This window comes from Anopheles gambiae, chromosome 2 (genome assembly GCF_943734735.2).
Source record: "Anopheles gambiae chromosome 2, idAnoGambNW_F1_1, whole genome shotgun sequence".
Classification (NCBI taxonomy): domain Eukaryota; kingdom Metazoa; phylum Arthropoda; class Insecta; order Diptera; family Culicidae; genus Anopheles; species Anopheles gambiae.
This window is the reverse complement of record NC_064601.1, coordinates 34,637,930-34,665,809: the sequence shown is the minus strand read 5'-3', so window position 1 is coordinate 34,665,809 and position 27,880 is coordinate 34,637,930. Positions and strand designations below refer to the sequence as shown.

The following is a 27,880-nucleotide window of genomic DNA, read 5'->3' as shown; positions in this document are numbered from 1 at the left end:
CCCCAGGTACGCTGGTTCTCAGTGGTTCGCTGCTTCAGTCCTTCCGAAATTATCAGCACTTTCGTTGCAATATGGCGCGTCGCGTGAAGTTCGTGATGTGAAGCCATTTTGATTCTATCAATTTGGCTTCGATTTGTGTGTGTGTGTGTGTGTGTGTGCTTTTTTGTTACCTACTTCCTCAGCCAATGCCACTAATGCCTTCCAAGAAGGGTGCCGTTGGTGTGCTGGTCGCGCGCAATTTTCTAACCGATTTTTATTCCCCGATAATTGCACTTAATAGTTTAGCTGTGCGCGGCGGCCTATCGCGCTCTGTCGGGCTTTGGGTAGGAGGCTCGCGCACCTACAGGTAAGGTCTTATTTTACGGTGACCCAGCTATCTTCAAATGGCCTATTCGAGCGCGAACGGTTGGTAATTTATCGGGACCGTAGAAGCGGAAGACACCGTGGGCTTTTTTTCTGTTCTCCTCCCGCAAATCGTGAACCATTTGCTAGATGGTTCAACAATGTGTTGTTTCTTGCACGCTTTCTCCGGGTCTCGGCCCAGTAATGTTTGCCTTTTGTGTGTCGTGCTGTGTGTGACATGATGTAGACACAGATTTTATTTAAATTTGTATTTAAAAAAAAACCTTAGATTTGAACGATGTGGTGTAGTGAGAAAAATTCTTTGGAAGTGACAGTAAGCGACGAACCCGAATAAACAGACCAGTCAAAATAAATAAACGAATTTTAACAAAGAATGCGACATGCGGAAACAATTGCTATTAAACTGGATTTAAATGTAAGAAAGGAAAAGCGCTAGTGGTAGTGAGAGAGAGAAATAACGATAGCGAGATCAGGAGAACGAGAGCGAACTAGGAACGAGTAGCGAGAGAGAGAACGCGCAGCTTTAAAATCGGGAGCGCGGGTTAAGCGCGAGGAGTTGAATTCGGACCGCGAAGCGAATAACATGTTGTGAACTGAAATCTAAATAAAGCGTTATTTGTCTAAACCGAATAAAAAACTCCACATTTGGTGTCAGAAGTGGGATGAAAATCCAGCAAACAGTGATTTTACGTGTAGCTTGTGGAATGAACAAGAGTGATTAGAACATTGAGTAGCTTGATCTAAGAAAATCAATTGAAGTGAGGGAAAAGTGATCCCGTGACTAATTGATTTGAGGTGATCAGAGTAAGACTCAAATTTCTGTGGAGTGAAAGTCAGTCAAAGTGAAGGAAAGTGTTCGTTCCTGTGACCGATTGATTTTCGCCAAAAAAGTTGACTGATCAAAAATGGATGAGCTGGAGCAGCGCATTCTTGATCTGTGTGAAGAATTGACGAAGACTGGCCTAGCGAAAAGGTGCCAGCAAAAAGGGTTGCCCTCAACGGGAACCAAAGAAGAGATGGCTAGATCACTAGTGGAAAGTGAAGAAATGTCCAGCGCGGATGTTTCTACCATGGATCAGTATCATGACGTTTATGAAAAATCTGAAGCGGCAGCTAGCAGTGCAGCAGCGAAAGTGGAGCCGAGCATAGTACAGCAGCCCTACTCCTTTAGGGACGTGGAAGAGGGAATTGAGGCGTTTTGTGCAGATGGCTCGGTGAATTTTGCTGCGTGGCTGACTGATTTTGAGGATGTTGCGACCATGGCGGGATGGTCAGATGAGCAAAAATATGTGATGTGTCGAAAAAAGTTGGTGGGCACAGCGAGAAGTTTTTTGCTAACGATGCGTGGGGTCTCATCGTTCGGGGCTCTTCGCAAGGCGCTAGTAGCAGAATTCGGAGAAAAAGTGCGTCCGATGGACATTCATCGTCAACTTGCATCACGACGACGGAAAAAAGGGGAATCTGCTTTGGATTTCATTTACTCTATGCAGCGAATTGCCAAACAGATTGACCTTGACGAAGAAAGTGTGTGTGAGTACATTGTTGATGGTATCGCGGAGAGCGAAGCGCAACGCGCCACATTGTACGAAGCACGCACGGTGAGAGAGTTGAAAGAAAAAATTGCCTGGCAAGAGCGTGCAGCGCAGAAACAAACACGTGCGGTGAGATCTGCATGGCACGAGCGCGCGGGGCAGAAAGAGAACAAAAGTTTGCCGGTTCAAGACACAATTCCTGTGAAAAATGCAACAAAAGCACGTTGTCTTAATTGTGGTGTGATGGGACATATGGTACGGAATTGTCCAGAACAAAGAAGTGGACCACGGTGTTTTCAGTGCAACGAGTTTGGGCATCGTGCGAATCAGTGTGGGCAAAGGAATAAACAACAACCGGGTACAAGCGCAAACCTGATAAACCATGTCCAAGCTGAGCTACCGACAAAAATGGTCCAGTTGGGGGGAAAAAATATAAAAGCGGTTATTGACACAGGCAGCGAAGTGTCGATTGTCCGTCAAGACACATTGCAAGATTTAGGGTGTGTACAGCAAAGGATGGAACAATCCATACAACAATTGCGTGGTTTTGGTGGAATCATACAAAAGCCGATAGGCGAATTGGTAACAAACATTGGCATCGATGAAGTTGAATACGAAATCGGTTTGCTGGTGGTCTCTCCAAATTCGATGAAGGTTCCAATGCTGGTAGGCATGAATTTTCTTCGAAGTGTTTGTTACGCTATAACCAACGATGGAGTGCAGATTTTTAAGAAAAAAAGTGACAACGAGGAATCGGGTAGCGATCACGAAAGTGCTGTGTATAAGATTGATTTTGAACAAATCCAAGAACTGGAAGTGCCGGAGAAGTTTCGAGACAAGGTACAAGCACTGAAAAGTCAATACGAAGCTTCAGTGGTGGATAATTACGAAGACAATTGTCCCATACAAATGAAGATAGTGTTGGAAGAAAACGCGTCACCTTTTCGGCATACGCCCCGTCGCTTGCCTTTAATGGAGGAAGAAGCAGTCGAAAACCATGTAGGGGAATGGTTGAGGAAGGGAATTGTTCGTCCATCGACGTCAGACTTTGCAAGTCGCGTTGTGGTAGTGAAAAAGAAAGACGGCACTAGTCGGATTTGTATCGACTTTCGGAAACTGAATACAATGGTTCTAAAGGATGGGTTTCCAGTTCCATTGTTAGAAGAAGTTTTGGAGCAGCTTCAGAGTGCAAAGGTGTTTACTGTTATGGATTTGGAAAACGGGTTTTTTCATGTGCCGATAGAAGAAGCTAGCCGCAAGTATACCGCATTCGTTACAAAATCGGGATTATTTGAATTTAATCGTGTGCCATTTGGACTATGCAACTCGCCAGCGGTGTTCATAAGGTTTGTGAATTATGTTTTTCAAAATTTGTTAAGAGAGAATGTGTTGCATATTTACATGGACGATATTGTGGTTTGTGGTAGTACGGCTGAGGAGTGTTTAGAAAAAATGGGGAAAGTGTTTGAAGTAGCAGCCCAAAATGGATTAAAAATAAAGTGGAAAAAGTGTCGTTTCCTTCAAACATCGATTGAGTTTTTGGGACATCATATTGAAAACGGATCGATTTGGCCTGGACAAGAAAAAGTTAGTGCGGTGAAAAATTTCCCTATACCGAAAAACATAAGAGCAGTGCAAGCGTTTTTGGGTTTGACGGGATTTTTTAGGAAATTTATAAAAGGATATTCTATTATGGCCAAGCCTCTTACTGACTTGTTGCGGAAGGAGGTAGATTTTAAAATGGGTAGTATAGAGATCGAAGCCTTTAATGATTTGAAAAGTGCGTTAGTGAAAGAACCGGTGCTCAAAATATACGATCGAAATGCTAAAACAGAAGTGCACACGGATGCTTCCATCAAAGGGTTTGGGGCAACAATGTTGCAATGGTTTGATGGAGAGCTGCATCCCGTATATTTTTGGAGCAAGAAGGCAACCGATGCAGAGGCCAAACATCACAGCTATGTGTTGGAAGCAAAGGCTATTTATCTTGCGTTGAAAAAATTCAGGCATTATCTCCTGGGGATAAAGTTCAAGCTTGTGACCGACTGTAATGCATTCAAACAAACATTGAAGAAAGCAGACGTTCCGCGAGAGGTGGTGCAGTGGGTTATTTGCTTGGAGGAGTTTAGTTTTGAGGTGGAACATCGTGCCGGAGACCGATTGAAACACGTCGATTGTCTCAGTCGATATCCACAGTTAACAATGATGGTGACATGTGAAGTGACGGCTCGTGTTAAAAGAAGTCAACAAAGGGACGATTCAATAAAAGCGATAGTTGAAATTCTTAACACCAAACCGTACGAAGATTACAAAATAAAAGGAGAACTTTTATACAAGTGTGTCGAAGGACAAGACCTTTTAGTGATTCCGCGTGATATGGAAAAACAAATAATTTCGGACATTCATAGTGAGGGTCATTTTGGACTATGCAAAACCATGCACGCCATAAAACAACGGTATTTTATACCGCATTTAGAGCGAAAAGTGAAACTGATTCTCAACAGCTGTGTGAAGTGTATCATCCACAATAAGAAGTTAGGACGAAAGGAAGGGTTCCTGCACCCCATTGACAAGGGAGATCAGCCACTGCAAACCCTTCACCTCGATCATGTAGGGCCGATGGACGCCACGGGAAAGCAGTACAAATACGTTTTGACTGTAGTGGATGGTTTTTCCAAGTTCGTCTGGTTGTACCCGACAAAAAACGACTGGAGCGGAGGAAACGTTGAGGAAGCTGGAATGCTGGTCGACAATTTTTGGCTATCCGGCTCGTATCGTAACCGACAGGGGCTCAGCTTTCACAGCCAACGCATTTGGTGAGTACGCTAATCGCCATGGTATACAGCACGTCGTTTGTACAACAGGAGTGCCGAGGGGCAACGGTCAAGCGGAGAGAGTGAACCGCACCATGTTATCGGTTTTGACGAAGTTGTCATCGGAAGATCCTGGAAAGTGGTTCAAGGTGGTGCCTTCTGTGCAGCGAGCGATTAACTCTCATATTCACGTAGCAGCTGGAAAGTCGCCATTCGAGTTGATGTTCGGGACAAAGATGAGGACGTCGGAGGTGGAAGACTTGTCGCGGTTACTGGAGGAGGAAGCGTATGATCGTTTTGATTGTGAACGGCAGGAAATGCGAAAAGAGGCGAAGAATGACATTTGTAATGCGCAAAATGTATATAAGAAACATTATGATTTATCACGAAAGCCGGAATATGCGTACGTGGTAGGAGATTTGGTAGCCATCAAAAGAACACAATTTGTAGCCGGAAGAAAGCTTGCTAGCGAATTTTTGGGACCGTATGAAGTTATTAAAATTAATCGTAACGGACGATACAAGGTTAAAAGGGCAGCCAATTGCGAGGGACCGAACATAACAACAACAAGTTGCGACAACATGAAGTTATGGTCGTTTGCCATCAGTAACGACAAAGTATTTTCGGAAGATGAAGCAGAATCGGAAAATGAATAAAATGAATTGGAAGAAAAACTTCAGGGGCTGAAGATAGGGTAGGACGGCCGAATGTAAGAAAGGAAAAGCGCTAGTGGTAGTGAGAGAGAGAAATAACGATAGCGAGATCAGGAGAACGAGAGCGAACTAGGAACGAGTAGCGAGAGAGAGAACGCGCAGCTTTAAAATCGGGAGCGCGGGTTAAGCGCGAGGAGTTGAATTCGGACCGCGAAGCGAATAACATGTTGTGAACTGAAATCTAAATAAAGCGTTATTTGTCTAAACCGAATAAAAAACTCCACATAAATAATCTCTCTTTTTATTGATATACCGTTCATGTGTTTGCATCCCAAAGTTGACCTTGACAACAGAAGCTGAAATGAAAGTTTTTCTCAGCAATGGCGTCATTTCACACACCACATCGGAATCGGTAGTACGGTCATTTTACTTTCAAATGGACTGCAAACAAAAATGCAAGTAATAAACAAAACCGTACCTACCGTATACGAATGGCAAACAACCAGGCGAAACCACTAAGTTATAATCGTGGGAACTTATGGCGAACGGTACGGCTCATTTTGGTGCAGCATACCCAACTCTACGCGTAAAACTACTCGCACATGCTGGTTTGCTTCAAGCAGCACAGTTTTCACCACAACCATAACGACCGTGCAATGGAAATGATTCACTTTCACCGGTGCGATGATGATGCACGGACGTTTGTTTGTCCGACTAGCTTTATTTCGTTTTCGGGAACCGCTGAGACGGCCGTTGTAAAGATGCATGAGAGTTATGGTTGTAGTTTTTATGGCGAAACAGCGCAGAGTGATTTAAATCAAGCAAAAAAACAACGGGGGTTGAAAATGTCGTTTGGAAAATGAGCTCTCCGACATCCAAATAAACGCATCCGCTGGTGGTTCATACGATTAGCGGATTGTAATAATAAAGCAGGGGATAAACGGTGCTCACCATCTCATAACGGCTCACAACGGGGGCTGTACTGTTCGTACTGTTCTCTGAACAAAGCGCGCAACCATCGAGAGGACACATAACTGTAAGCGGGGACGATAATCATCTTAACCTCGTTATTATGTTTTGTTTTTGTTTTGCAGACTTCTTTGGTTCACTGCAGAAACAAAAAACACTCTTCTGCGCAAGAAAACAAAAAAAAGGACAGGGTTTTATCTTGATGAACAATTACATCTTGATTTGACCGATAAGTTCAATCACGCCTCTCTCCTAAAGCCTCTCTCTCACACACACACAAACAGTCGTGACTCGTTACCTTCGCCAATTGCCTCCACTTGGCAAAGCTTCCAGAAATAGGAAGGAAAATGGGAAGGTAAGGTGCCGTTTTTTAATCGATTTAGGATTTGTCAATACCAGTGGAACCATCCAATGAGAGCAGGAGAGTGTGCTTTTACAGCTTTTTTGTTGGTATGTTTATTCTTCACCACTACCCTCTCCCAATTCAACCGGGAGGAATTACTTCCTCTGAATGGCAATTTGATGAAATTACTCATCGTTTTCTTTTTATTGCATCCCCATTATTGTTCCCCCATCTATAAATATATAGCATTGTGGGTCGCAGAATGGGACACAATCGAAATATGATAGCATTAGTCGCAGTCACAGTGCTTGATGCTTATCGGGTGCGGAGAATTAAGATGAGCTGGCTGGGGCACAAAAGCCTCAAACGCAAAGCACATCCCATTTGGGTCATTGCAATTATCATCGCAGCCCTCGAACTGTCGATTGTGTGTGTGTGTGTGTGTTTGCCGCGTAATGTGTTTATGCTTTTTAGGGTTGCGATGTGCTTTTTACTGTGCTCTTTGTTTTGCTCTCTACTCACGAGACAGATGGTGATCGTTGTGTGCGATTGAAATTGATTTGCTAACGCTCTTTGTGTAACTCACGCAACGAAGATGTTTAGTGTGATGGTTTGACAGGGGAAAGAAGCTGACGATAGAATGATTATGTTTTCCGATTTGCTCAAAACAGCTAAACGACAGGAGAAGGTATTATTTTTGCCACCTGGTGGCGCATAATAATTTAAATCTGCTGTACAGAAAATAAACCATTTAGAGAAGAACCCATACACTGGATGAACTGGTGGTGTTTTAAGAGATGCATTTGTTGTTTTCTATTACTACTCACTCATGAAAACATGAATTATTCATATTCTGTGTTGCTGAATGCAATGCAATATGAAATCAAAATCAACTGGTTTCTTCAGTTACGCAACTACACATGTTGTACGTTACCAATCTTAACCAATTACCAATCAAACGTTCAAGCGTACATTGAACTTAATTACCACGAGTAGTTTACTACACATTTGTCTTCGGCACAGGCAGCAACCGATTGGACCCAACAGGAAGCGCCCCCAAACTCCGTACTCCTTCTTCTGGTTGGATTGATTTGCAATTATATCTCCACAAAACGCAAGCACAACTAATGCAGACGGAACGGGGCGGCCCTGTGAAGCTTGTGCTTTCCAGTCCAGGTTTAAGAAAATGATGATCACCTCTTATTACAACGGTTGAATTGGTCATTGAACAATTACGAAAGCATGATAAAATGCCGCTGCAATTTGCACGGATCTCCGATGCAGATGTTTTCAAAACACAGTTCGTGTGATCGTGTAAAAGCATCACATCGAACCTCCCTATTACCATTTTGGACGCGAGACAACAAACTGAAAACGTTATTTGTGATGTTCCTTTTTTTGATTCATTCATTTTGCACAGCGTTTCACAATTTCGAATCGTTCAATCGAGGTACGCCCAAAGACGGAAACGCATTTACAGTCCCCGGAAAATCGTACTTAACCCTTACGAACCCCCCACCGTACCGATAATAACGCACGCGCTGCAAAGCATTGGCGCGAATGCGGACCGGTACGCAAAATTAGTAATTCCACTCCCATGCTGCCACAAGCTTGCGAGTCATTAAATCGGATTAAAGCCCTATTAGCGAGCATTAAGAGCTGATTTAAACGATGTGATCGAGAGAATTCGACAAGTAGCCTTAGCGTTTGATCAATTCGGACAAACAAAAACACTAGCTCGTAACGGGAATTTTGATATTTTGCTGAATCGAAAGTTCAGTGGCAGGTTGAGCGTAAGAACAATTATCTTAACCTTTTTTTGCTTTTTTTCTGCTTGGCTACCGTTTGACCCCGGAAGCGTAACCTTTTGCTCGATTAAAGGTTCGTGGAAGCTGCTGCTTCTGTATGCATTAATTGCCCCTAATCTTAACGGTGGCAAATGTTTGAAAACAGCAACATATTCGTGCAGTTCACTGACAGTGTAACGGATGTGAAAAGATGGGTGCGTTCTGCTCTTGTTGTCCATGTTGGTAAGGATTTGCAACAATTTGATGCTCACAATAGGGGAGGTGAATGTTTTGGTTGTTACGTTTCCCTTTTTGGAACGCCAAAAACAAGGATTAAATCATTTAAATCTTGGCACCGTTTTCCGCTAGCGCAGCGGTGATGGCGGCGGAATTGAAAACTTACCGATAGCAGTTGAACATCATCGTGATCGTTTGGGCGCTTGTTCCGGGAGCTGCGGATCGATGCAGGCGTGTGTCTGTGGAAGAAAGGAAATGGGAAAATAAATGGCAGTCCGGGCAGTATTAAGATAGTGAGAATTAGATGTGAAGAATTGGGGCGAATGATTTAGTTGTGGACAAGATGTTTGGCCCTCCAAACTGAGGACTGTTTAGTTTATTGTGCCGAGGTGAAACATAATGCTCTTGTCGCGGTGTCCCCTCGCGACTTTCCGTTATGGATTTTGGGCTGATTTATTGCGTTTCGATTGGAGTGGTGGAATTGGAGCTATATTATGCAAGAAAACTACTTTATTACTTTTTGGGGTGGAAATCTACATAAATTAGATGTGCGCGGGCGTGTGGTTTATTCGAAAATTAGACTTATGGTTGTGTGTGGTTGTTTTCCTGGTAGCAAATCATGATTAATGTCGCTACGAATCATTAATGAGTCTATAGGAATAAAACACACAAGCAGTGTCTCACTGCTGGGCATCTTTAAGCTATTTCCTTAAGCTGCTATTGATAAACGTTCTGAAGTCGAGTTCGAGTTCTCGTAGGTTTATTATGATTTCAAGAGACCTTCGTTCAAATTATACAAAAAGCGACATTGGTACCTTAAAGCTAAAAACCCAAAAGATGGGCAAATTTTGAGCCACATCTTTCGCTTCCTTCCTGCCGGGGTTAGTAACGTGCAAAATATTTATCTATTTATTCTGCTATCCTTTTCCCTCAAAGTAAGGAAGGGGCACAACAGAAACTTCCCGCTTTACTACCGATAGAACCCCAATGTCAACGCGACAACGTGAAAAACGTAGAATAAAGAACTCTCCTCAGCGGCAAAAGGTTTCCGAATAAGGAACTGCACTTAACGATGCGGTCAACTATAAAGAAGCTTTCGTCACCAAACAAGCAAACAGTGCCGACGTACGGGACCATCAGCCAGCGTACGCGCGGACACACGTCGGCATCGGAAATTGAATTGCTCGCACTCGCGTCTATTCATGATGGGTGCTTAGAAAAGGAAACGCATCAAAAAACAAAAAAAAAAACAAGGGATTTATTTACTCTGCTCCAGCGTGGCGTTCGAAACGAACCAGCGATCTCCAGCTTAATTACAAGCGCACGATCTTTAGGCTTTCAGTTTGCTGGAAAAGTGCGCTGCCTGGTTGGCTGTGTCATTCATTTAAAATGCTGGGAGCCTTTAGACATAAAGCTCTCCCGTTGGAAGCGGGTGGAAAACTTCCGCTGCAAACATGCCACAATCGATCGCAGTACCGAAATGTGCACGTCCCCAAGTTTGGACCCTTGAACGCACACACTCACACACGCACACACTGCGTCTGTGGCCAGGGCGTTGTGGTCGTCGTCCCATCGGCCCTACCGGACTCGATCGTAAATTATCCTATCAAATTGACAATTTGACAAATGATCGTGAAGGTTGAATGCAGTTCGTCCCAGGGCGTTGCAGCGCGCACCCGGGGCTGCTCTCGTCGGTCGTTTTTTTTTGTTTGTTTGTCTGTTTTACGCGAGCGCTCACGCGCGTACGCCCGTTGTGTTTGGCTCCGTTTGCTTTCCGTTTCGTCCGTCAAACCAGGCAAAGGATCGCGCAAAGGCGAAACACACCGATCATGAAAGGGCGTGCGCTTGCGCTCGCGCGCGCGCGCACCCTGTCGGGTTGACAGATTCACCGCGCCGCAGTTGGGCGGCATGTGGCGGCTTTTTAGTTCGGATCGTTGCATCGTCGCTTTCGCACGCGGTTCGCGTTTCACGGGCGCTTCAAAGGAAGCTCCAGGACGCGGGCGCACACGGTATCGCGGGTTTTTGTTTCCCGGCCGCAACGCCGGTGGTGCGTTTGGCGGCTCTCGTTTGTGGGGAAACGGGCCGGGCGCGATAGTGAATTGATGCACAATGCTTTTGTTTTCCGACCGGGCTTGCTAGTACTCCCGCGGTTTCGTGCTTTTTGTTTGTTTTGTCGCAGTGCTGCCGGGGTTGTCTCTCGCTCTCTCTCTCCGTGTGTGGCTGCCACCGACAAGTACGATCAGCTTAGGCGTAATGTGTTGGCAAATGGTCCGCGCGGGTTGATGTAGTCGATTTCCTCCCCGGCTCTCCAGCTACAGCGATATGTCTGACGATCTGTGATCATAATCGCATTGGTGAGTGGAAGGAGCTGGCCCGGCAGCTCCCGGGTGGACGAATGTCGCCGTTGAAAATGGGTGAAAAATGAATTGTCTCTGCGTGCGAATGGCACGCGGAGGCTCATCCCGGCTCCTGCTCAAAAGTTCCCGACCGGGTCAGCTCACCCTCCTGTCCGCAAAGAGGACGAAAATAATCGAACACAACCTGGGAAAAAGTCCCATCTTCGTGACAACTCAGGTACACTTGCCAATCCGCGTCCCGGCGATCGTCCCGATGCACTGCGCGTGGTAGGACCAGCAGGGAGATAGGGAGATACAAAAAAAAGAAGGTATATCCACCCCACCTGGCAACATAATTATGCGTTTGCGATTTGAAAATGTCACGCTACTGTCATTATCCTTTTATAGTGCTCATCAACATTCTTTCGGTGTCTTCGCACTCGGGCGCTGGCCGCTCGGTTGGCCGGCATAATAGCAACTCAGCCACCTTCGTACGGGAATGGAATGTTTCCCATTTGCGCCAATGTGGTGGGGCAAGGAGGTGAAAGAGGGGAAGGGTGTCCTTTAGAGGCAGGTTTTGCATACATTTCGTTTGATAAGCGCGGATCGAAAGTGGAAACCGTTCTGTTGGTAATTAATTATTTTTTTGCTTCAAATTATGTAAAGCATGCGGGGTCAGTTTTTGAATTGCCGCGTTAACGTGTTACTTATTTAAATGTTAATCCTCCCCCATGTACAATGCTAATTTGTTTTTAAAACAGTTTATTTTTCATCTGTGCATCGGGTGCGTTTCTCCTGAATTAATCCCCGGAAGCAGGGAATATCATTCAAGTCCTCAACATCGACCATTGCAGCTCAAACACAACTAAGGTTTTTTTTAATCCCAGCTCTTTACATTATTGCGGTTTAAAATTCTGCAAGCATTTTAAGGAAAAGGAAAATACAAACCATCAGCAAAATATGCCTTTTACGCCCAACGTGCAAGATAGAAACATTTAATAAAAAGTATTATTGTTACAGCCCACGTTTGTTGACCACTGCCACACCATTGCCATCGAGCAGATAGCGACGGTCCGATCATACAGTTGACTTTGACCACGAAATTAATCCAATTATCTCAAATAAATAAACCATTTTGACAGCTCCCCGAAAATGACGTTCCGTTTGGGAGGCGTTTAGGCGGCGGCGAGTGAATAATACAGATATCGGACAAGCCATGGGACTTTTTCAGGCCACTTGCACTACGCGAAACGACAACAAAAAAAAACTTCTGCAAAACGACCCAGAACGGTTGGCTGTGGTCAAGCCATGGGTAGCCAAAGGGAGATTTCATTCCCAGCTTTCGATCACGATAAGCGGTAGCAAAATCTGTTTGAAGGAATCGTGTCCCCCACGAGACGGGAGGGAGGGCGAGACCACCTTTAACAATAACAACCACAAACACCTTAGGAAAAACTTTCATGTCTTCATTCGGGTTGCTTCCGGTTTCTCCCTAATATTTTTGTGCCGTAGGTTTGGTTTTACATTTTTGTTTCCCCTTGTGTTTGTGTGTGTGTGTTGTGTTTTGCAACGCTTGTATTCTGCCCCGTCGCAATGTTGCCTTCCGACCTCCCCTCCGGACCCTTGGTTGTTAATTTATGGTCGACAATTTATTATCGGTGAATCATTTGCATTAAGTAAGCAATTTTGGCTTGAGTTTTCGGTTTTTTATGTTTTTTTTTGGTGTGGGGCTGCTCTTGAGAACTGCACTTGCGGGAGGGGAGATGTACAGGGCACATCACATTAAATGCATGAAATAAAGATACCACAGCACGATGAAACCGTTGGTATCGTACAAAGAGAGCACAGCAGCACCAGCAAACGGAATGGAACGAAAGCGTTTCTTTTCAGCATTAACGCAATCCTAATGTCTTCGCTTACCCGTTACTGGGGTTTTTTTGTTGTTCGAAAGGAGAGGACTACTGGCACGGTTGGGGTAAAATATGTGTGACACTTTGCGTTGTTATTTGTTTTCTGGTTAATGTTGGATGCTCTTTTTTCTGCGACCGAATGTTTTATTTAAAGCGACGCAGTCGCATTCTTTCTACGCGGTATGGGTGCGCATTGGGTAAGCGATGGAAACCAACCTACCAGGGTCGCTCCGAGCGTTATCCGAGGCGAGGCGGTGCGCGTAATGGAAGTTGAAAAGTGCGCCATAACTCAAAACGTCACTGTCATCGCTGTCAAGACCGCCGCTGGCGCTGTATGGTTCTGGCAACAGTGCCTGTTTCGCCGTTCGCGGTGGCCATGGATATCAAATTTGAAGGCTCCACTGCCACCCCTCTCCATATATTTGGTGACATTTTTTTTATCCCATCCCGACCTTCTTTAAACCGCTCTGCTGCTTATCTGCTCGATCCATTGAAGTTGGTAGGCCAGTTGAGAAATCTTGCACACATTAAGCGCTCAAAAGGCTCAAAATGATACTTGAAGGCTCTCACACCCCAAACGCTGGGGTATCATTCATGAGTGTAAGCGCTGTGCCCATCGGTTTGATTGTTGGGTCAGTCCAACGCAACAATCCGACGATTTTCTTCAGGTCACTGTTTAGAGTTGGATCCGCGTTTAACGTGATAGCGATCAGACGGGTGCAGCGTATGCTCAAGATTCCCAAGATCTTACCAACCGAAAGGAATGTTGGATTTGCCGCGCGGAGTTGCCGGTGTCATTTGCGTTTGGCGTAAATACGCGATAAATCATTGCTGGTGGGAGTGCTAATGAAATGAATTACCAACAGCAACACACTGGTGGTGCTTTTCGTTTGGTGAAATTTTCGGGCCAGTATTATGTGTCACTGGTTTATGTTGGCAGCTTTTTGGATTTTTTGCTGGTAAAACTCTGAATTGTGTTTTTGTAAAATGTTTCTAAAAGATGTTTTTTTAAACTCTTCATAAGTCACATGGGAACTGTTACGAGGTTCAGGAAGGAATGGAATCCAACTTGGACATAGCTTCTTGTTTTAATGAGCAATTTTTCTCACCACCGAAAGCAGGGAGCTCTGCTAGTCTGTTATCAAATGAATATCAAATGACTGTTTCGAGTTGAGAATACTGTTTTCTATTTAGTTTTTGCTAGAGCCCAACTTGCTAAAACTAAAACAATGATCTTATTTTTTTTTTAGGAAACTATTCTCAAACTATGAATGAAAATTCTATTTCAATGCTAAGCAGTGTGACTTATCGCAATGGTCCATCGCACCGTTTGTGGAGTGACACTCATAAACCCGCAAAGTGTGTAGCTCTTTGCTCTCGCCACTAACTAAGTCAAGCAAACCACCAGGCGGAGCTACCAACGGTGGTGAAAAATTTGATTGAATTAATTTAATTACCCAATTGTGTTGTGTACTCCCTTCTTTGCTGTGCTCTGAGTCTAGCATTATTTTTTCTCGTATACCCATCGGTAACAAAAACGAGTAGAATGCGCTAGCGTATTTGGTGGACTGTACCCGTTCCCGGTTTAGGCGTTTTGTTACACCGTAATGAATGCGCAAAGCGTAGATTTCACAGCAAAGATATGACACTCGACGCTAGCGCCTGCAGAGGGGGTGTGATGGATGATAAGGTATGATTAGCAATGATCGGGAATGAATTAGCCCAAACTAACAGAGGGATGGGTTCAAGAGCGCTTCTTCGTGCGACTAAGCTTCCCCGTTGCAAGGGTAATTAACATCACGGTTTTTAGGGGGAATTACAGCAAACAACACCGAAAGAAAAGCAGCGCAAGATTTGTTTTGTCTTTTGAAATGTTTTAACAAGCCAAAACTGGACTTGTTCTTCTTAAGGGGTTCTCACGAATTCATTAATATTTTAAGTGGCAAAAGTTTTCACAAAAAAGTACAATTATTTTGTAGAAATATCTGAAACAATTTAATATATTTATAACTTAAGAAATATTTCCAAGAAACCCATTTTATCGCTAACTCAATCCTCCAATTATGTGGCACCTTCCTTACAATTCCAAAGCTCCATAACCTAATGGGTCCTCTCAGAAGCTCTAGCAGTACGATGCAGTAACCGTACTTTGCAAGTCTGTATAATTTTTGCCTGCAAAGTGACATTTCCCTCACATTAGCGGTTTGCGGTTAGATTTTATTTCAGCACATTACCAGTGAAGCTACTAATAGGGCTACAAACAGCGCAGCTCAAAAGGAGGTTAAGGTTGTATTAAAGATCCTGAGTCCGATGGTGTCTAGCTGCGCAAAGCCACAACAGACAAACGAACGAAACCGAGATCCACCATTGCAGTAGTTGATGCTGTGTGTGCCGAATAAAAAAGGTCACATGTGGTGCAATTGACACTTGGCAGATTGTCGTACCATTTGTTGAAGAGCAGCGTTGTTGAAGTGACATTATCTACAGCTGCTTTTTGAAAGATTTACCTGGGTGGCTGTGAAACATTTCATGGAATGTAAAAAGGATGTCAAAGCTCTCGCGTTAAATTACTCCTGCCAGACAAGTGTGTGTGTGTTGATATGGCATGATAAAATTAAACCCGCACAATGTTGATTACCATTAAATCTGCGCTTGAGCGTGCCTAAGTGTCTTAAGTATTACAATGAAAGTAGCACGCAATGTAACACACAATGATTGAATTTTTCTTCAGTGCTTTAATGAAAGCACACACAAAACCATGGCAATGCGTAAACAATCGTTTATGCATAGCAAATACCGTCTCCTGATACGGTGAGCGTAAAATGCGGCTGTCTGTGTTGGTGTACTTTTTTTTCCGAAAGTAACGCTGCTGCGCTCTTGCTGTTCGTTGTGCCATCAAAAAGGGGAAAAGAGCATTAAATCGAACTAATGGAATTTCTATCGCCTTGCAGGCTAGCTCCCGGCGGCTAGTTTTGTCGTATCACTGCGAGTGCACCTTTCTAGACCAGCGATCAGTGTGTATGTGTGTGTGTGTATGTGAGTGACGGTGTACATTCCTTGCAACACCTTCGAGCGCTTTATCGCCGGTTTGAAATTGAAATGCGCACATTCGCTTCAAGCTCTCCGGCCCCGTACACATACAATGGGAACGGAGTGTCAAACATGGCCAAGAGATTCGGAACTCCGATTCGAACTGCCACGCTTGCTGCTGCTGCTGCTCTGGGGGAAAACTGGTGGAATTGGTGTCAACTCGCGAGCGAAAATGGAACGATCGAGTGATCAAGCGTCACCAGCTCGGGACGACGGTAGGAAATGCACACAACGCCGCGTTCCGCGTTGCAGCTGTTTGCTGACTTAGCCGGGGAAGAAACGCGAACGCTTCCCGCTTTCGCACATCGAATGCAATCGCGTATGAAAATTCGTACAATTGTCGCTGCCGTAACTGGAACGTTTCTTCGGCTCGGGTCGGCCTCGGGACGGTCGGAGAGGAGGGGGCCACCCGGTGGTGTAAACCGCATATCAGCGCGATCTATAATTCCCTACCTACGGTCCCGTACCAGCGATGCAAAATCTTATTATCGTCAAAATCAGCAGAAGCAAATGACAGCGTTGCTTAAATTTGGAGCGTCTAGTAAGTGGTTCGCGCATACCACAACGGGTTTCGTACCGCGTACGGTGCTCGTTGCAGCGCTACGACCGCTGCGGGAGCAGCCGGCACAGCTTCACGGCACGGCGGGACCGGGGCCCGGTATGCAGTGTCAAACATGATATACACCGCCGTAGACGGGTACGTTCCCTGCCTACGCATGGCCGAGCGCAGTTTTGCGACAGCGCTGCGGCCGGGAAAAGGGCAAAGCCGGGAGATTTATGGACCATTGCACAGCATGAATTCATCGCGGCTCGCGCAAACTCGCCGTCGGGCCGTAGGATGCTTGTACGCTGCACGCAGTCCAGCTGTTCGGGCGAGTTTTTGGAAGCGAAGCCCTTCGGTCGCATACACGGCCAGCGGTTTGTGTTGGCGGCGTTCTGTAGGGCACCGCATGCAGCGGGGGGCGCACAGGGAAAGCTGAACCGATTCAGTTTCGGCGTGCCGCCGGCGGCTGGAACGGTTTTGGAACGACGTTTGGGGCCATTTTCTCAGCAGCGCGCCACCCGAGCGCACCTAGAAACGGAAGCCTTGCGTGTCAATCAATCGCTCGTGTACTTGGCTGTGCGTAGCAAAGCTTCAAACGCCTGAAGACTGTGCAGACACGGGTTACGTTTGCGGCGATGCTTACGCAAGCGCAAGTACGCGCTTAGGATAGATGGGTGACTGCGGCGTATCGGCAACCGATGCAGTAGTGATAGTGATTGATCTGTACGACGGAGGAGGCGGCACTCCTCGCTTTTTTTTTTGGGTTGAAGAGGTTGGAGCGCATTGGAGCGATATGGTGGCAGTAATTGACTGAAGTTATGCTTGCTCGACCGTGTGTGCCTGTTTGGAGTTCAGTTTGGCCGCAATGGTCCTGATCGTTTTGGGCCGCAATGAGAGAGAGAGAAAGAGAGAGTGTCATTTGATTAGCTGGCTGTATGTTTGGTAAGGCCCTGACAGCTGTCCCACACTGACAGACTCTGACTCTGTTTTCGTCTCCGCGGGACATCTTGGCGAACCAAATTAGACACCAGTGTGATTTGATTGCATACGAGGGGGGTTTGCACAGTTTGGCTGCAGTTTCACACACAATTAGGAAAGGCCTCCGGGGTACGAGATGACTAACTTGAGAGGAGGTACTACGCAGAAATTCTATGGTGTTGTGATTTAGGTAGATTTAGAGATTGTATAGTATGAATCATTATAAATGAGTTATTTGTATCATGATATGCATCTTAAATCTAAACGACTCAAAGGATTCATACCTGTTTAAAGCTATGCTTGAATTAAATGATTGTATCTACTAAAGATTTATCGTTAATTAATAAATATCATGTCTATAAACATTCATAAAATCATGAAATTATCGATTTACTGGCAATGGCCCCCTTTTCCTTTTAAGCTGAAGTTTCAGCTTATCAGCTTTTTGGTTGTATAGCAGTTGTCGAGCAGCTATATATGTGGGTTTAATGAACTGGTGTAATGTAATGTATTTAGAAGGTTGATTTTTTTCGCTTCTCCTTCCGAATGAAGATTTTAAGAGTTTTTTGTATATTTGTGAAGTTACCAGAAAGCCTTTTTCAGCAAAAGTTTTTACCCGTCTAATAAAAAAGTGACGTTCATATTTAGTTTAGTTTAGCTTAAACTTTGATTCTAGATTCCACCACCTGATCTCTTTAATGCACCTTGAGATAAATGAAAAACACGATCTTGTTTTGACATGTTATCGAGAATCTGATTCCAGCTTTGATGCTGAAATAATCTAGGCTAAAAATCGCTGGCTAGTTCTGTGTGTGGTTTTGTATGGAGTGTTGACATGATTTCAGCCGCCAACTGTCAAACTCCATGTACAAAAGCTGGCTAGTATCGTTAAAGGCCCCCAGTATGTATCAGTATTGCACTACAAATCAGAACCAAATGCTGACTAATCTCGTGTTTTCTCTCTACTTCTTGTTTAGTGCAAAATCAAGCACGTTAGAAACTGGCGCTTAATGTAGCTGTTTCCTCGAAACATTTTCTACCCATTTCGTTAGGTCGTTAGGTGTGTGCACGAGCCACGAAATCGCGTTTCACTGGCATTCAAATCAAAGCGTCTGCGTGACGGTACGATGTTGCCCTCTTGCTCTCGTCCGCACTGTTTTTCATCACTTTTCTACGCCTAGCGGTGGCCCGAAAACAAACGCACGCCAAACAAATGCGCACTGTTCCAAAAATCGAACCAACCGGCAGAGGGCACAGTGAACGAGAAAAGCCAGCACAGTTTTGCACCCGTTCGAACGCGAGTGAACTGAATTGACTGAACGGTTTGGTGTGGCGCAAACGATGGCCGCCGATGAGGAAACAAATATGTGTTAATTAGCAACCCAATTAGTATGGGTGGAAGGCGGCACACTGGGGAGGGGTACAGCTGCGTAGCAAATGTGTGGCGTTTGTTGTTGTTGTTGTTGTTGTTGTTGTTGTTGTGGCCGATGATTCTACCACCAACGATATCCTACAAGAGGCACATCAATGGGGCTCCAACGGCTCGGGAAAATCAAAATAGTCAAACTGGCGGAAGAAGGCGAGGTTGAAAGATTGGTCCAAAAGAAAGAAATCAAAAACCAAAAACGAAAAAAAACAACCACCCAAGTGATGCTGAGTGAGAAAAGCACCCAAGTGAAACGTTTGCTCCAAAAGCGAACAACTTGCGATGAGGATGCGTTTGCCGCTACTGGAATTTCTGCTCCGGGTGCGCCTCGATCACTACCACAAAACCATTGAACCGGTCGTTTGCAAAGTGGTCATTTCCGTGCGAAGGAAATGCTTTGGAAGGTGATGGAGAGCCAGTGTTCGTTTCTATCGGGTGGGATGCTTTAACCCGTAATGGGGTGAAACTGAAAAGGCAATGCGTGCTCAGGCACGAGTGGTCCGGGAATGTTGGCCAAGATTGGGCCAGCTGTGAACGAAAGTATGTGCGGGTGCTTGATGTGTAATAAAGCGAGCAGTGAGGCCTCGTTTCTCATTCGTTTTTGGTAACATTGCAGGGCATTTGTTTCAGCTTTTGGAAACTGAATTTGCTGATTGAAATGTGTCTACATCTAAATTATACTGTTTGCGAATAAAATTTCGCATAAACTAGAGTATAATTTGTGTACCCTTACCGCTGCAAACCTTTTTAGTGGCTTACAACCTTCAAATAAAAAAGGAACGTTCCTTGATCGAACACAAACCGGTGGCAGGCTTTGCCCAGGTCTCGTTTATTCCAATTGGTGTGGGGTGCTTGGTGGCAAGAAATAATTTTATTAGTCTTATTGCCCACTTCACCCTCCGCACGGCGTCCTCTGCACAGTTGTCGATCGTGGTGCTGGTTCCTTAACTACAGTCGGCCAATCGGTGCATTCTGATCATCTCGCACTCAAGGCGTAAGGCGGTTGTAAGGAAAAGGAGGCATTGAGGAATGAGGAAGCACGATGTAGCACGAATTAAACAAAGAACCATTGCAAACGCGCATGGCGCACTCGAAAAAGGCAACACTGGACCCCGTTGCGAGCGGCCGCAGTGGAGGTGGTTGTGATGGTGGTATGTGTGTGTGTGCGAGCCTTCAATTTAATCATTAACTTAACCTGTGAAAGAGTGCAGTGAGAATTGTGGCTGCAGTTGATCGGTGCTGGTAACTTGACTATCCGCTCGATAATTCGCCATTCATCCGTTCCTTTTCTGGAACTGTTTCTGCTGCGCGGAACCCCCGTTTGGCCGTTGTTGGAGTGCGTTTGGTCGCAACGAAAGTGGCAAAATGGATGCACTTAAGCCTTGCGCTAAAGCTAGACATCGGGCCTGCGGTTGTACCACTGTACACAGTGTATCCATTCCTTTTTGTTTTCTCGTTAGCTTTTCTGAGCTTTCCGATGATGACCTAAGTGCGCTCAAGGAGCTCGCATCCCAAGAACGCGGACGAGCTGATCATCAACCACTCCCCCCCCCCCATTCGGGGCCTCCGGAGCGCCGGAGTCGTGTGTAATAAAAATATTAAATTTATGAAGTGTGGTAAGTTTCGCCACACTGCCGGGGTCGCTCCATAAAGACGCCTTATGTCGTTTAAATAAATAGCCTTAATTTTAAGTGCTATGATTAAGGTCCACTCAGATTGTTTTCTCGTGCTCTCGAGGGGTGATGGGTGAATGGGTGAGAAGTGCTGCGATGTGAGTCAAACAGCAAACGCGACACACGCGGGAAGGGTGTTCCGGGCCCCGGCAGTTGGGTGGGGACGGTAATAAAGTAAATATTTGCTCACGACGTCTTCGATGGATGATGGTGGTGGTTGAAGAGTTGAAGAGAGATCCTCCGCACCAAAGTGTGGCCGAGAACGTGGACACCAGCACCAGCTATCAGGGAAGCAGGAGTGGGAGAGTACAACAACAACAAAAAAGAACTCTGTGAAGCGTTATTCCGCCCGGTGGGTCGTAAAATTTCATTAACACAGCCCCCAACGGTCGATCACGTAATTGGGATGGAAGGCAGCGTGGTACGAGCGACTGACGTGGAAGAAAAATAAAACGTGTTACTTTTCAGATCAGTTAACGATATTGTTACGGTCGTGCATGGTGCATGGTTTTGGTTGTTCACAAGGAAGGGTTTTTCTGTTTGTTGTATGTGTGTGTGTGTATGTGAAACAAACGGGAAAATGATACGAGCTACGACCGGCGGTAAATGAGCTTTAAATAAGCTTAAGCTATAATAACCATTTATGTTTAATTTAACAGAAAGGTCGCTGTGAGAAAATGTAGCTTTGGAGAGTTATGAAAATGAGGCTCGGGTTCATTTATTATTTGGTGCAAGTGTCATACTAAATTACTGAAATATATTAATGGTGACTTAAAATAAAAATTATAAAAATACGGCCTAAGCCGTAATAATGTAAATTTAAATAAATTAAAAAAAAGAAAAACTCAATCAAACAAATCTATGCGACGCTAACACATTCTCGGAATGAGTTGGCAAACGTCATATGGGAATGACATTTTCATCAATATTATCGTCAATTAAACATCAATTGACGTCACGGACTTCACGAACCTATTAAATCCCATAGTAATCCAATTCCCCAACACAATTTTCCCTTTCATTATCTCTCTATTCCTCCCTCTCTGCTATCAATCCATTAACCGAAAATGAAACCTCTTCAATCACTCAACCACTCAACTTCACACAGCTTCCCGAAGCATATGGAAACGGGTACGATGTGCACATGTGCGCAGTGAAACGTAATAATTATGCACCTCGTTTCCGAGCATGATCATTGCACTGCAATGCTCAATCTCACATCGAAGGTAGGTGAGAAAATGTGTCCCCCGCATTCCACGCCATACCGCGGTGCGATTCGCAATTTTTCCTAATGTGTCTTTTCTAAGGTAGTGTTTAAAGTGGTCGAGATGAGATGGAATCACCAACACTCTCCCGCTTTGTCTCATGATATTTCTGGGGATGGGAATCGGGCACAGTTGCACGGTTTGTTGTGTACGAGCCCAGTGGGGCTGGGTTTTATGATTAAGAGAAAGTGATGAACATAGCGTAGGCACAGGTGCCAATTCGCGTTGCAACCCTTACTTACTCCGTCAACTAAATAGCTCTTTGCACAGTTACCGTCCATTTCGAATTCGTTTCCCCCCTGAAGCAAGGAACAGGTTGCAGCAGGTGACAGCAAATGATGTCAGTTGAAATAAAGTATTCTTCTGCATTGAGTAAGCCGGTAGAGTGTGACAGTTGGAATGCAAGTTACCTTCCTTTGCACTTGCAGGAGGTAATTTATGGTACAAACATAAGGCGTGTAAGTAGCACTGCTTTGGAATTATCTATGTAACATATTATTTTAAAATACGATATTTTTTTATTCTTAAAATCAAGATGTTAGGGCCTCCTTTTGATAAGTTGAAGATAAAGTATCTCTGTTTAGTTTAGTTTTCTTAGCGAACATAGACCCAATACGATTGGTACACAACTTCAAGAGACACATCCTATCCAGACTTGTCACCCAGTAGTAAAGTCTGACGCTTACAGTCTGTAACCTTAGGTGCACCTGTATAAATCAAAGACGATTCTATGACGCACTTCTGATATACCTGCTGAGAGACAATTCAATATTCCCCGGTGGCGATGTTACTTTTTATGCTGTGATTAGAGCTGCCCACCCCAGCATTCAATGCTGCCACGGTGCAGGTGCGATTGAGCAGACTTCTTCAAGAAGTGCAGCTAATTTAATCTGTGATTTCCCAAGTGACGTTTCTGGAGCATGCTCGAGTTGTAATACCAATGCCACCAGTATCGTTACTGTATCGCAACTGAATCAATTTACACCCATTCCTGTTCGTGCGGCGAACAACCCAGTGCTACCTGGCCAGATGAGGCTCATTATTACATCCATGTCGATGCACATGTTTGCCGGGAGCAACATTGTAAACAGTGTCGCAAACTGCAGCCACTGAGAAAGCATAAACACGAGCACACAACAGACCGCGTAGAGGTCTCATCAACGCGCTCGGTCTCGGTGGACGACATTTCCAGTCCGGTAGCCATTCCGAGCGACATGTGGGAAATAGTCACCACTTTGACCAATCGGAGTACACTGCAAGGCCAGCATGGTAAGAGACAATGTGAGACACAGAGCAAAGTAAAGACAAAAAACACACATACAAACCACAACCACAACCGGCAACAACTGGCGGGCAAGGTGGGCTACGATCAGCTTCCGTTTTCCGCCGGTGCCGCATGGTGGATCATTCTCGGGATTGCGTATTGCAGAACACACCCGGTGATGATGGCTGCAATTGGAATGTAAGTACTCACCGGCACCAGCACCAGCAGTCACCATTGCGGCCATCATTCGAGTATCTATTTTCCCCCATCTGGGGTTCTGTTTCTTCTTCGCCGTTGTGTCGTGGTTCGCTTCACCGCCACACACCCCGTGGTACGATCGATCGATCTACTGCGGTCACAACATTGTATGCGGCAGCAAATCATTAACATTGCACCGGCAGTTTACACTTGGTTCGCTTTGCTGTTTCCCACCTTCGTTTTGGGCACCCTCTTGATCGGTGCCGTTCGCATGTGCAATGCGTTGGCCGGCGGGCTGGAATTGTGCATTTGCCGGCGTGAAAGGTACCCGTAAAGAAGGATTGCTTCTCAGCGCTGTGGGGTCAGAAAACATCAGCTGTACGATTGGAGTGTAATTGCTAGCGATAGAGCCTCGTACTGCGGGCAGGAACGGTTCTAATGCTTTAAACGTGCACCACCAGACGTAACCTCCCCATCGCTGGGCACTTCCGGGCGGAGCAGTACAAGAAAAACCTTTGCACAGCTTCACACTGCAGGATGGCAGCGTGTTCCCTTCGGCCAACAAAATCCTACCGACGGGTATGTGGAACACACGGAACGTTTGGTATGTGCCGCCGGCAGGCGGTTTAAATCTTACACCGTTCCAACGGGGTTGGCCTCGAACTGACGACGCAACACACACACTCACACAAATATGCATACGCAAGGGAAGAGTGCGCACCTACGCAAAAGCACATTCCATCGCAAAAAAAAGAAGACGAAAGAGATGAACCTGCATCACGGCACCCAAGGGAAAGGGAAAGGTCGAGAAGAAAATAACGAGGAGTGGGTGGTCACACGCACACTCTCTTTTCATCCCCGAAAAGGTGAAGCTCAAAGACGTTTGATGCTCGAAGCGCTTCAGCTTCTTAAAGGGCACGGGTACTGACGCAGGAGGAAATGTGTCACCTCCCGTCACTCAGCGTGCGGTTGCCGGCTCACGAATGCGGCGTCTGGTCCGGGGCTGTCCGTTTTAATGAGACAAAATATGCACGGCCACGTCGCATTCGGCGAAATTATTCGGCCAAGCCGGCAACGTGTTTGGGGTACCGCTTGACAAGTGCTGCTGCAACAATGCACATAGAAAACGGTTTCGCAAGGTTTGGTTAAGGGTGGTGAGGTAGGCACGGTGTGAAGCGTCATGCTGGATTTTACTCTTCCTGGAAGCGGTAACGGTTTGTGCCGTGAGAGCGTGAGAAGATCCTGAATATTAACTCTGATAGAGACCCAGCGAATGAAACGGTTGAGTATTCAATTATCGTGAGGACTAAGAAAGAATGGTGCTAAACAATTGTCAACTAGCTTTATGTTTATTGGTGTACCGCGTTAGAAACGTTTCACGGTTTCGGAGGGATGTTAATTTTTCTGGTTGCTAATCTGAATGGAACAAAATGCTAAAAAGTAAGTGCTTCTTGCAGACATTTTTTGTAGATAACCCCTTAAAAAATTACATAATAATCGCTGATTGCAAACCAATAATCAATAACAAAAAAACTGCATTTGAAACTGTGATTTTATCTCACATTTTTCTTCTTCTTCTTTGGCTCAACTACCGTTGTTTGGTTAAGGGCCTGCCTGTACTACTCGTGGACTTGGCTTTACTTGGCTTGGCTTATACGAATTAAGTAATCCAGCAATTCCTATTGGCTCTTAGGGGAAAGTCATTTACTATTAATTAAGCGCAGTATGCCATTTGTATTGCTGTTAATGTATTTATTTTTTTTTTATTTTACTTGTTTGTCATCATTTGCTACTCCCAAGTTTCCATAGTACAACGATTATCATGTTGCGGATAAAGCAAAAAAACAATTACAGAAAAATCCCATTTTTCACTTACCAAGCGTTAACTCCAATGGAATGCACAATTATCCCACCAAGTGCTGGATCCCAATTCCCATTGGGAGAATGTTTGTCCGTCACAAACACTGACAGCAAGCACTTGGGAGTATTTTGACGTGTACTTCAGTTTAAAAAAAGCGACATTGACTCTGTTTACTTTGCACACGTAAAACATACGCTCTTCTATCGTAACCGTCTCTCTGCTTCTTCGTTCGCAAAACCGATATTATTTCAATTAGAGACCGAATGTATGCCCTGGCATAGGCGGAATGTGTTTGAAGGCGGTAGAGCATTTTTTTATTCTCTCCCTTCCGTACCCAGTTTTCCCTTATCTTCTCTTCACTTGCGCCGGCAACGATGGTACAGCAACATTGTTGCATCGAGCGACAGTTCAGGTCGAGACAGAAACCGATCCAGCTCGACGCCGCATTGATGACTTGCCTGCCTGCCATCCATATGCTTTTCTGCCCTCGGGGAGGAATGGCAAAATTACTGGCCCGATACGCGAGCAGCAACGACATGTGTGCGGTGTGTTACCAGCTGTACTGTGTAGGCTTGCGCTGCCTTTGACCGATGTGGTTACGAGAGAAGCGGCGCAATCTAGCAGCTAGCAAAGGCGCTGGCAATATATGCAAAGCGCGGCGGATCGTTAATGGTTAACTTATAGAAAAAACAACCCCGACAACATGTTGATTGAGAGCAAACTTTTTTTTTTTGCTGCTGTCCACCAATTCTAACACTGAAGCTTGGTGTCAATTAGGGAGGGAAAAATTGCGAAAGCGAACATAAAAGATCAAACCTGGTGGCAGCCGGTCGATTATCGCACGCGTTTTGGCATGTCGCGGAAGCGGGGAAGCAAACAGGATTTTCCCTTCTCATTTTTTTATCATATTATCATGCATGTGTGTGTGTTTTTTTTCGCTTTACAATGACGCCAACAAGAGTGCATTTGTGCAACGTCGGCCGTACTTGATTACGTGATCGATAAGACCGCTTCTCGCGTTGAACAAAAAAGTTGACATCGTTATCAAGGCAATATTGTACACTTCGAGAAGCCATTCGAAGCCAGGCGGAAATCACACACACACACACGTGTTCCAAAATCGCGTGCCAACACTTTCGCGACGACCCGGTTGGATGAAGCGTTTATTGACTGAGTTTTAGCGCCACATGTTCCGAATCGTGCCAAAGGTGTGAACAAGGTGCAAATGTGTTAATTCATCGGTCAGAGTAGGCCAGCTTTTGCATTTTTTCTCGCTGCGTTGTCGAAGTTTTGCAGCATTTGAAGGAGGGACGGTGAGCAGAGGGAATCATTTAGGAGCTTTTTTATATTGCCTGTTGTGTGTTGGCTAATGAAACGTGAAAAATCGATCCCACGTGATAATATGTATACTAATAAGCAATTGAATTTCATTTGCTTCTAATTGAACGACTTCGTAGTTTGAGGTGCTGTAGAGGAATGCAGAACCGTTACGGACATTGAATTTCTGAAATCTTTTTAATTTAAGTTGAAATTATTAAAGGCACTGGCAGACTCATGTATATCTCAATTCTGGAAACAGAATAATTTTATTTATTTATCCTACTTAAGTTTCAAAAGTTCAAGTGAAATTTTTGTGATTAATTGCTTTCTTGGATTTGTGCTTTAATAAATGAACCATCAAACATCAATTCCAAATTTCAGCTCAGTAACCTCAAGTTGTAAGTGCCGCTGCCCAACCATACACGACGCACCAATCGCTGATCGCTTGGGAGAAAACCGTCCCAGAAGGGGCAGGCGGTACGAAACGAACGCGAATGCTCTTGAGAAATGGACTTCCCGATCGGGCGGTGCTAAACGTGTGTAAGTGTCATGTCCCATGATCCCTCTCCCCCCAGCAACGCGAGCGACCGCTCCGGATCAGTGCGATCGAACCGGATTGGCACTCGATCAAAACAGTTTTCTTCGCCGCTTCCCGTTTTCTTACCATTCCTTCCAAGGAGTCCGTCCCGGCCTAGCGATCCCGAGTGACGAGTGCGAACTGATCGCGAGAGTGCACTTCCGTTCGCGACAGCACAGCATCCCTTGGGTGAAGATCGCTCACGTTCGCTCTTTACCTTCCTATTTGTCTCTCCAGACTTTAGGCCCCTCGCATCAAACAATCAGTGAAGATGAGAGAGCGTGTACGGTGCGAGCAGCTAGGGGGGGGGGGGAGAATGGGAGAAAATCAAGAAGCTTTCGCCGTTTGCGCACGGAACCGGTCCCCGGGTGGGTAACCTAATCTTCCCGAAAGGTGTCTTTTTATTAGGCTTTATTAGTTTGGTCCTCGGCTCTCCCCTACCCTCGGCCGGTGTTGCCGCATTTCCCGCAGCGATCGCTTGGGCACTTCTTGCCCGAGTCCGTTATCCGATTTGTTGTATGAGTGTGTTTTATTTCGTTAAAGTTGTATCGTGTGATTCCGATCGCCCCTCGTCACCCGCTCTTCTTGTGCTGTGGCAAACGTTGAGGTTCGTCGCTGTGCGTCGCTCCGGACAGTCCGGACAGTGAAGCGCGCGATGGCTGTCCACCAACATTCTTCCACTTTTAATCGAAACCTATCGATGACTTCCAAATTTCACCACGATGGTCAGTGGATTGTACG

General features: G+C 45.3%; 1 protein-coding gene across 4 annotated transcripts in view; it reads right to left on the bottom strand.

The window, feature by feature from the left end:
• The window catches only part of LOC1267513 (F-box/LRR-repeat protein 7), a 74,163-nt gene that overhangs the window by 27,452 nt on the left and 18,831 nt on the right, over positions 1-27,880 (bottom strand). For all 4 annotated transcript variants that reach the window (XM_061644399.1, XM_061644402.1, XM_061644401.1 and 1 more), the window contains exon 3: positions 8,864-8,936. The gene's annotated coding sequence lies outside the window, so the exon portion shown is untranslated. The remainder of the gene's footprint in view (positions 1-8,863; positions 8,937-27,880) is intronic.